Genomic DNA, 12,453 nt, shown 5'->3' with positions numbered 1-12,453 from the left:
AATGTAAATACTTAAGCTAAAGCAAAAAATGTGTACCTAATGATGCAGTGAGAATAATATTTTGCAAATTATATTATTACCGGTAATTTTTTTTTCTTCTATTTTTAATTTATAGTGTCACATTGATGTGATTATGTGGTTAAGGTGTGTTAAGGTTAGTACTACTGCTATCCAAGAAAGTAGTACAGACGTAGGTACATTGGAACTACCTACTTCATTTTCAATTAAAATATTTCAAAATTGAAAATTTCACTATACTTGAAATATTTTAATGAAATTATGAAAAATATTTTTTATTTTTTTAAACGTGTTCCGTCACACTTAGTATTAAAGGAAAACATATAATTTTTGTTGATTTATTATTTGATATTTGTGTATTTTATAATATGTAGGTAGTGTCGAAAAATATTCCTGGCATTATTTTGAAGATACAAACATTTTTTTTACATGATTTTTAAAATATTGTTGTATTCGAACCATCAGCGATCCAAAAGATAATGGTTTGAAATAAACTTGAAGTCAATTCTAACAATGAATGAAATAATAGTGTATTTTCAGTAATTATAAAATGTACATAAGTCGTATAATGCGTGTGTGTTTGTGACTGAGTGATGCGAAGGGGCTCTGGGCTCATTATTTAATACTTAGTTCATATAATTTGGTTTAAATATTATACATTTGTTAAACAACTTATAAATTATATGTAAATATGTTACATATTTTCTTTGTTTCATACAATAAACCAAATTAAAAAAATGTTCACTTAGAAGTTGACAACTATAAACTTTTAGATGTAATAAACATTTTATTTTTATTTTTATTTAAGAAAATAAATTTCATGAAATCTTAAAACCCTAGATAAACTATTTAGTATTTAGTATTTTACCGAATTATTGAAGAAAAAGAAAATTACCCAATAAGATCTGTATAGGTAATCACGTGATTATTTTTTTAGCTCACTATTATTTTGTAAATTAAATGGTTGATGGTATTACATAATATTTTACAATAATTATAATTACTAGAAATATAGCATAATATACATATTTTTATAAATATATTTATAAAAAAAACTAATCTTCGATACGGGCTACACCGGGTGGGACTTCGGACAGCCAGCTTGTATTTACATAAATATTTATATTTATAATTTTAATTATATTATCAAACATATTTTTTATTAACTATATTATATAATTATACTGTTATTTTAAATAGTTATGTATACCTAACACTGATATTTTTTAATATTATACACATAGGTACTTTTAATTATCTAAAAAATTGTATTGAACAATTTAAATTTAACATAAAGGAAGAAATTCTCTACCTACTTATAACAGCAATGTTTAATATAACAAAACAGAAAATATCAATATAGCCATATATAATAATTAGTGCGTATAAGACCAATGTTTATATCAATAATATGTAATATTAAAATAATATTTATATATGTATAATTGTATACATTTATATAAATTCAAAATTTATCAAAATTTCGAAAATTATTTATTATTGTAATTAAAAAATTATAAAATGTTCAATTTTTATAGCTATAAGGATTTAAAATTTAAAACAAAGATTCTCATAAATACAGTCATTTTTTACAGACGTTTTAAATTCAAATCTGGACAAAATTATATATTAAAACCTAGAATAACGATTTTAGTTATTTTATTGTGATTTAAAAATATTATTTTATTTTATTATTTTTATTTTTATTTATTATAATCAATGGATTTTACACAATTATACGATCAAAAAACGATTATAATAGATATATGAAACTTTTAATGTATATTATTATATTTTATACATACAATGATATTTTCAAATGTAATACTTTTGACAAAAATGAATTTAAACTACTGTAATAGATGTCAATGCATAGTACTAAAATTTATTATTTTATCACAAAAATAATATCATAAAATATTAATATCAGAATCGTTTTTCGTATACAATGATATCATTGTATTCAAATTTAACATCGTCTATTACAGTGAACCACTTGTAACCTACTGTACAGCAGAGCGACAACATCTTCCCGTGTTTTTTATAATTTATTATGACACCACACCTACTGTGTTTTGTATAATCTATACCCAGGGCCGTATTTGGGTAGGGGCAACGGGGTACACGTGCCCCCAGCGACAAATTTTAGGGGGCGGCCGGCGGGACACTCATTGATGATAATTTTTAGGTACTACGAATTTAACGTTTTTTTTTTTTTTGGTACCTTGATATAAAAATTAATGTTGAATATAAATACTTAACACGTTCACGTCCGCGTCAAATTCAGAGGTCGAGACGTCGAGTGCACCCAGCCGAGTAAATAATCAGTTATATCATAAATCAGATATATGTTGTATTATATTATATCTGTGGTTATACCATATCATATTGATAACACGTTTTGTAATCGTTCGTCATCAGCCCGACGATTTTATATACAAAAATAATATTGTGATATGACGACTATTATATACTGATTATCCATTGAGAGTCACTGCGGTTTGACATCAATCAGCAGTTTTACAAAAATATTACTCTAAAGATCTTCCTGTATCATTCTCAAATGAATGTATTCATTTTCAGAGCTACCTACTAACTTTACCAAAAGAAAATGCTCCTAAAACCATTTTATGAATGTTGCAAAAAATAATAGAAAGTGATTTACAAGATGTCTTTCCATATATTAGCATTGCTTTAAGAATGTTTTTATGTTGTCCAGTTTCAAACTGCTCAGCAGAGAGAAGTTTTAGTGCTTTGATGAGGATTAAAACTTACTTAAGATCTAGTACCAAAGATGATCGTCTGAATGATCTAGCAATACTAAATATAGAGTCAGAATTAACAGTTAATATAAATTATGATGATATTATAAATAAGTTTAGTGAGTTAAAAGCTTGTAGAAAAATGTAATTGTTACTAATATTAATTTAATAAAGTTCATAGTTAATCATATAGAATATTATATTATATTCATTATTCTGTGTTAATATTTGTATATTTTAGCATAACAATTTTATTTTTTTCCCAATTAACGATATATCAGTAAAATATTAAAATGTGTCTATAAAGGGCGGCAAAATTGTAAATACGGCCCTGCCTATACCAGAGGTATTCAAACTGTGCGTCGCGGTTCTTAAGAGGATTGCGAGAGTTATCGAATGGAGCTGTGTTAAAGCACCGGAAACCAAAATCAGGGTTGGACTAGCCCACCGGGATACCGGGAAATTTCCCGGTGGATCGCAGCAAAAAGGGGCCGTACCGCCGTAGCTATATTGGACCGCGAGTCCGAGGTGATTATCTTTATTTGATAAAATAAAATTTATTTTAATCGTTATTTCATAAAATGTATATCAATTTAAATTGATAAAAGGACCAGAACAAATTATTGTATTAATATGAAAAAAATTAAGCTATCAAGTCTTTATCACGGTCGGATACGGTGTGATATCAATGATGATAACAATTGTGGCCTCTACAATTATTAACTTACCTAGTTACCTACCACGGTTCTGTGTACCGTTGCGATATGATATAATTTATTGTATTTGTATAATATTGTGTATGTGTAAAGAACGTTTAGGAAACTTGAAATTGTTAGATGATAATTTTAAAAATACACACAAACAGGAATATGAAAAGTTATTTTATGAAAATATTATTTATGTATACTCGTATATTGTATATTTGTATAATTTGTATAGTATATACACTAACTTACGTACAGTGTTTAACAGGCGAGTGAAATGTGCAATACAAACAATACCACAATATACCTACTAAAATTACATTTTTAATTTTGTTATTTATTTTTTATTAGTCTTACGAGACTGTATTTATCGTACGTGTGTTTCTTGTTGCCTTTCTTATTTTTTTTTTCTTTTTGAATAATGAATAGCAGAAATGATAAAAAAAGAAAACACTTCGGAGGTGCAGAAAAAATTAGAGCTTTAAACAAAAAGAAGTTGACTTTAGATGCAGAAAAATGTTTAAAAATTAATAATATTTTTAAACCTGTATGTGAGACTATGCCTGATGAAACAGTAAGTATATTATACTAAATATCTCAACAAAAAAAAAATTTAGGCTGGTTCTTACAATATCCGGTTAAAGTTAACCGACACTTAACCGTCCGAATTCTGACGGTAATAAAATCTGTTATCAGTCGGTTAGCGTTAACTTTACCGGACATTGTAAAAACGGCCCTTAAATGTGAATGAAATGTATTTATTATTTAAACTTCTATAGCATGCATAAATAGCTGTTGGTGTTTCTGGCATATCTCAGTTTAAAAATGATGGTCTACCTATGCCTGATGAAACAGTAAGTGTATTATTCTAAATAAAAACAAATAAACGGTGTTTAAATTGTTTTCTTTGCTGTTTTAATGTATTGTTTAAATATAGGTTATATTTTAAAGCATATAGCAATTTATTTTTAGCCTATATGTATATTTTAACACTATCATGCACTCAGGTAGGCTGTGAAAAAAGTTTTTCTACCTTAAGTTTTATTAAAAACCGACTTAAAAACCGCCTTTCAATGGAAAATCTTGATGCATGGATGTTAATGCATTTAAATAAAGATATTTTGGAAACATTAACACATGAAAACATCATTGTGGAAGTCATAAAACATAGTTCAGTATTCAAAAAAATGTTGGTTGTTTAAAAATATAGATTATCTACCCTTACAAAGAATTACTGTTATTTTTTATATAATTTATGTATTCTGTTTTGATGATATTTTTGATGTTAATGTTTGACAATGTATTTATATTAATTGTTTTTTTTAAATATCATATTTCAAATATAAATAACTCGTGACAAAGGCTAGTCATACACTTAACACAATATTTGTTTTTTTTTTAGATAATTCACTATTAACTAACATTTTTTTTATGATAGAGCTTGTCCCCTCAGGTTCAACTATGTGGCTGGTCAAAAGAAGTGGGACCGGCAAAAAAATAGAATTTCCCGGTACACATATTGGGGCTAGTCCAACCCTTACCAAAATTAATGTAGGTCATGTTTAATTAACACAAATATTATTTATAATCATTAAGAGGACGTGATACCCGCATGTGTTGCCTCTGTCTTACAAGTGCGTAACATAACAAATTTTACGCTCAGCAGAACACGTGTAACTCCATTCATTTAATGCGAGTTATGAGTATTTTAAGATGTATAAAAAATTTACAATTTTAAAATACTCATAACTCGCGTTAAAATTAAAATATACTAAAAAGCATATGAGGTTACCTAGATAATAACCTTATCTTTAGATTTTATAAGAGGTCAATTCACTCTAATTTTTAAATTAACGGAGCTACACGTGTTCTGCTGAGCGTAAAATTTGCTATGTTACGTACTTGTAAGACGGAGATAACACATGCGGGTATCACGTCCTCTTAAAGCAATAATTATGGAAACGATAATGAAAGCACATTAGCCGACTATTTGAAGTTCTATCTCTAGTACCAAATAGTCACTGTTATTATCACCCATTTTGGCTGTAATATTGTATCCGTATTGTTTTAATTTGTTCATAATAATTTGGGAGCCGTAAAAATATTGTGAACACACACAAAGGAGCCTCAGGATGAAAATGTTTGAATGGTTCTGATCTATACATAAATTAATCCATATATGCGTGGTATATTGAAGTTTATGAACCACTATATAATTATATAATGTGGGACTATAGGCAACTAGTGTGAACATTTTGGGGAGGGGACTCGTATATAATTACAAAGTAGGTAGGTACCTCATCATTGGAGGCAACTAGTGTACCTTTTTAATTACGATAATGAAGGGAGCTAATTCATACACTTTTTGAGATAACCACCATCTTCTATACCTCTACCTTCCCGTAAATACGTCACTGTGACTTACACAAAGATCACGAACAGCGTCGATGAGATTAGACATATCCTAAGTTTTGTCTATTGAATTGAAATTAAGGTTCTTAATAGCTAGGTAATTTATTTCACAATCCGGTGGTCCACATTGTGTGCTGGAATACAATGGTGGGCATTAACTTGTTAAAAAGTTAATTTTTTTTTTACTTTTTAACTTAACTAGTTAGTTTTTTTGTTTTTAACTTATTAACTTATTTAGTTAATTTTTGTATTGTCTTAACTTTTTAAAGTTAATTATCATTATTGTACAGTTAAGTTAGTTAAATTTTTTTTTATCATGTGTGGAACCAAGAGACAAAACTTATTCATTCGATTTGGTAATTTATTTTTCTAATAATATAATATTATCAATTCATAGTAATCAAATTATATTATAATCTATATTCTATAGGTACTACATTAAAGAGTAATGATTAGTATACTATCCATTGTATGGACTGGCTATTTACACGAATTTGATTATTTAATGATCTACTCGGTATTGAATAATCCGATTTTTGTTTTATCTAACTCTCCAATTCCTAAAAACAGGTTTAAAACTAAATATCATAGTCTTAAAATGGAAATCATTATATCAATAACATATACTAGTTTCTGGTAAATACGACAATAATTCCAATGGACAAAACAAAAAGTTGTCCGAGATATTTATAAATTATAATTTATACTTCCGTATTCGTTATAAATACATGCAAACGTATGAGATTAGAAAATAACATTTTCGAAATAAATACGGAAACAATTTTTGGTAGGTATTATACTATTATCATTATTCATTGATTTTATTTTAATAATAGACTATTATAATGGTACTAAATATAACTGGGATAGAAGACTTACAGTAAAATTTGTACTACTACTAATAATTAATATCTTCTCTGGACTCTTACAAGTTTAGTATAGTTTAAAGTTTATAAATTAACCAATAACTTATAAGTATCTGCTAACAATGAAATATAATAATAATTTTAAGTTTTATGTTTGCACATTAGTTTAATACGACATTAGTTTAACTTTTTTATTTTTGTTATAGCTAGGAAATTAAATTTTCAAGCTTTTTTACACAATGAAAGATTTTTTATTGGCATTTATAAAACAAATTAAAATTGAAATTGTCTATAAATAGCTTAAAATAAGTCAAAATATTTTGATATGGAAAATGATAAATTAAACATTTGTAGAAAATTTCTTGTATATATTATACTGTTATTTGTTTTTGAGTTACAAGTAAGAAAATCTTTCCACGACAAATCGTTATTTTAAGAATGAATATCCAATGCAAAAAAAAAAATTCAAACGTATATAAAATATTAATTTGACTTTCATGTAATTTTATTTTTTGTTTATAAGCTAGGAAAACTTATGAGAAATCTTGTAGTAAATTTTCTAATCTTTTATAATACATATAAAATTTTTTTACGAATTTCTAAATTAAAATAATTTGCACGTTTTTGTGATTTTGACGAATTTTGTAAAATTCTAACTTTAGACAGTCATAAAAAATAATTGTAGATTCACCCAATTTTCTTTTTCTTATTTTCCACCAACAACTTATGGAAAACCTTATATTAAAATATCAAACTTTTTAAAATAGCAAAACATAATAAATATAATAAAAAACTAATACAAATCAAAAATTCTCACGCCCAAAAATACCCCAAAAATAATGAAAATATTTAAAATTGTTGTAAATGATACTAATATAAAATATATTTTATTAAAGTAAATAAGAACCACCTTCACCATTTTTTAACTGAAAATTATTTATTGGGTAATTTTCTTGAACATTTTGAAGTATCAAAATATAAATCTAATGAGTACAGAGTAGTTTATGAGTTATAAATGTGTTTATATACAAAGGATAATAATCCTTAAAAGAAGTTTTACTAAAAATATATACCTAAATGATAATAATAGATCCAATAATAAGTTAAATAACTTAAAATGTTAAAAACTACGTTATAAAATTAATTGCAATAAAATATTATGAAAATACAAATTATGTACATATCATTAACCACCCTTGCCCTTTGGTTTCCTTACCACATATTCATTTTATTTATTGAAAGTGAAAAATAATTGTTTAAGCTTTAAGCATCTAAATATCTATATAATATAATAATGTATTAATGTATAATATTATAGATACTGTTGCGATAATTTCTAATTTATCGAAATAAGTACCTATCATACAATATAATTATAACATGACGAAATTACTCGACGTTTAACAACATTTATAAGACTGTCTGGCTGTCGATAAAAATTACGGTTGTAGATACTTAGGTATATAGTCATACACTCTTACCTATAAAAATATTTTTATTTAAATATGTAGGTATACTTTGCAGCTATATTATAACTTGACCATGCAATAACTACTCCAACCTATATTGATCACATACCTAATATAATACACAACCTTAATAAGAATTCGATATTTAAAATGCTAAATAAAAAGTAAATTAGTAAATGATGTTTACTAACAAATACGATTATAAGCTATAAAGAATAATCGTGGACTTGAATATAATATTATTATATTAAGTGTAGAATTCTATTAGCCAAATGTAGTTATTAACTAGTTAGTTTATTTTCTAATCAACTTATGAACTTAACTAGTTTAATTTAAAGTTGAAATAACTTAGCTTAACTCAGTTGATTTAAAAAAATCCATCAAGTTAAAATATTTTGAAATTTTTCGTTTATACGTAAATATTACTATATCAGTATAAAATAAAAATAATCCAATACAAAAACACAAACATTTCTGTTCTTTTTCTTGATAACATACGTTTTGTGTTTATTAATATATTTTATTAAGTTGTAAATTATATATTATGCGAGTTGCAATTATAAATGTTTTTAATAAAATTAATAATTTTAAATTACAAATACATTAGTCAGTAGATACGTACCTACTTCTCGACTCTATAGTATTCATAATTAATAATAATTTACGAAGGGGGTTTCAAAAAATTTTAATTCAAGAAAGATGGTCGCCACAGTTAAAAGGTCGACTATCACTGTTACATAGAATACTTATAAAGGTTGTATATTATTATACCTACTCGACTATGTTGGTAGGTAGGTACCTAGTCATTATATTATAATGTTACCGCCACCGCTGATTGACGTCTTTATCTGCAGAGTACCTATATAATATAATTATATTTAAATATATCATATATTATACTAGGATTAAATGCATACAATAAAGACTTGAAGCGTGTATTTGTTGTCCTTGCATAGGGTTACACCGATATCATAGGGTTATAATAATATAGTAATAAATTTTATAAAAGAATGAAACCAATCTAAACAATCAAACGTGGCTTTCATAATATTTATTTATAGTTTTCGACATTCGTAGAAGCACAAAACACTGGACCGTATCTGATTGAATGAGTGACTACGCCGTGTAGTATCATGTAGATATTCTTTAATGGCTGTTTGAAAAATACTTTATTATTCACTTTCTGTCATCCATCGTTGTGTACACAACTATTTGAACTTACCACATGTGCTTACCTAATATGCTCATTATAATATATATACTATTGTTATATATACCTATTACCTATATAATATTATTTATATATTCTACCTTACAGGTGACTAAGTTGGACGTTAATCGATTCTTACTTGAGGTGACTACTTGAGTTTTACACTTTATACTTTTCACCTATAAAAAGCACCATTCGGGGGGGGGGGGGATGCGTATCAAGTCTGTTCAGTTACCGATTTCCACGGGCCATGTGAGATTTCTAGATACTCAAAAATCTGAAATGTATTCTTAATTTCTTCTGTTTTTATCCAGCTATATAATTATAAACACTTAATTCTATTTTTGATCATGAACACAAAACTAGATTTAAACATAATATTGATTTACGTTTACCGAATTGTGTAAAAGTTTATAGACAAAATAGTGTATTTTATATAAGTTTGAAATTATGTTTTATTTTTTAATATTAATATGAATATTAAATATTTAGATTTAGCTTGTGCTTAAAGTTTACTTATTTTATGTCATTTTTATAATATTTTCTAAAACGTTTAAATTAATTCTTTACTATAACATGTATTAAGTTTTCTTTAATTTGTTTCTGTTTATATGATTTGTTTATTTTTTTTTTATGATTTTCAGATTTTTCAGTTTGGAGCAAGGTGGAGACGGATGCAGTGGCGCCGAACCCATGTATTAGGTGTGGCAGCCGCCACCCCTATTTTAGGGGTGGTTGTATACCCAAAATTGGTGGGTAATTGTAATCCTAAGTATAAAAATTTATTGTACAAATATAAGAGAGATGACTTCTTAGTGGGTCGTAGCGTGCAGTGTGTACTGTGTGATTACGATAGAAATAGCCAATAACTAATTAATAATTTAATTAATAGTTTTACCATTAATAAAGAAATTCTAGTTTTTATAATCAATAGTGTTGTAAAAAGTCAATAATCTCTGATAATACAGTACATTTACTATTTTTATACTACAAGTGATAAAACAATTAGTACCTATTAACTGAAATAGGGGGGGGGGTGACGATTTGCGCTTTTATATTTATTTTTATTTTATGTCTGCAGTTACCTATTAAGACAGTAAAAATGGTTCAAATTTCTTTTTCAGCATAAATTCTTCTTTAATAAGTCAAAACTCAAAGGTAAAAAAGTTCCCCAGTAATTTTCAAAAGCGTCGTGAAAAAAAAATAACAAATAGTTATAAAAGTAATTGTTACACAAAACCAGTTATCGACAAAATCGATTATGTTTTTCTGTTGTAACTCAAAAATAAATAACCGTAAAAACTGTATATTTTTAAATAATATATGAACACTTTCCTTACAAGATATTTCCTACAAGATATTCAAAATATATTCACTCTTTTTGAGCTTTAAAAATTTTTATTTTTAAATATCGTCGATAAATAATTTTCTCTCTCGGTCAAGTTGAACACAGATCCACAATATGTATATTATTTTTAATGTGGGTCTAAAGTTAAAACTTTAACAAAATTCATTAAATTTGAAAAAATTTTAAAATTTTTGACTGCCTGCCAAAGAAAAGTTTAAAAAAACCTTACCAGAAAGTCACATTAATTTTGTTGAAACTTAACTAGATAAATGTATATATAAATTTTACTATACTGTATGCTTTCGAAAAATCATATGGATAAAAAATTGTTACCCCCTCTCGAAGAAGTTATTGGGCAGCACTGAAAACTATTATATCACGATCATTACAAAACATAAACTTTAGGTTATCTACATCGTGGGCTACATCTTATACTCATAATATAACCTCTCTATATGACGAGCAAACTATTTTCTTTCATGAAATTGTTTTCGTAGAATAGTAACACATTCATTAATTTATAAATAAATTATTCCTGAAACCAAATTGGTTTTCACTAAAAAATGTATATTAATTTAAGAAAGTTAACAAATCTGTTTTTAATAAATTTTTCAAGAAGTTTAGTGTGTAAGAGTATGGTTGGTCTATAATTGTTACAACTTGTTATATCTTCAGTCTTATAAAGTGGAATAACTATTGGATTTTTAAAGCTAGAAGGAAATTCATCAGTTGAAAAGCATTTATCGAAAATAATAGACAAAATATAGGTATCAATTATGATAAAGCCGGTATGATACCAGCTAATACTGCATATTCTATTGCCTAAACATATCTTACAAGGGGTTTTCATATAGGAACATATTTATTTATTATTATTTTTTTTATTGATCTCGAAAAAAAGAACATGGTATCTAAGGCCATCAGTTACGGTCATAACATTGTTTTAGGTGTGTTTACATTTGAGTTGTAGTAATGGAGTGACAATATGGGTTAAAGTTCTGATAATATTATAGTATTTACAATATTTACACATTTATTTACTGATATAATAAAGTTATAAAATAAATATAAAAATATTACAACAAAAAAACAAGGGAAACATATTCTTAAATTAAATTATATAGTTCTGTTGCTTTTAGAAAGTAGATCATTTTAGCGTTGTCTTCGGTTTCGTGTCTTACTGCTGAGGCAAGGGTGCCGACAGTATGATTATTTGTCGAACTGGTTCATACTTAAATTATTATTATTGCGATTTGAGATTATACTATTAATTAATATTAATATTAATACAATTAAAATCCTTATTCACGCGTACAATAACGATTTCCTTCTCAAACAATTTTGTTATTTTGTTATCATTCAAAAACGAATTACCATAGATAGAAACATTGACCAAAGATTTATTTAATCATTTTTTACACATTGTATAATATCATATTGCTGTTGCAGTTGTTTAATTGCATTTAAAGAATGCGAACCTTCTATACTGTGTTCAAAATTAGATGTTATAATTAGTTTAGTTTATTTATGTTTTATGTTTAACCTAACTATAAGTAAGTATTCATTTTATTATGATCAATTGCTTAAGAGGACGTGATACCCGCATGTATTTTCTCCGTCTTATAAGTGCGTAACATAGCCAATTTTACGCTCATCAGATCATG

The sequence above is a fragment of the Acyrthosiphon pisum genome, chromosome X, assembly GCF_005508785.2.
Source record: "Acyrthosiphon pisum isolate AL4f chromosome X, pea_aphid_22Mar2018_4r6ur, whole genome shotgun sequence".
Classification (NCBI taxonomy): Eukaryota; Metazoa; Arthropoda; class Insecta; order Hemiptera; family Aphididae; genus Acyrthosiphon; species Acyrthosiphon pisum.
This window is presented reverse-complemented; position numbering follows the sequence as displayed.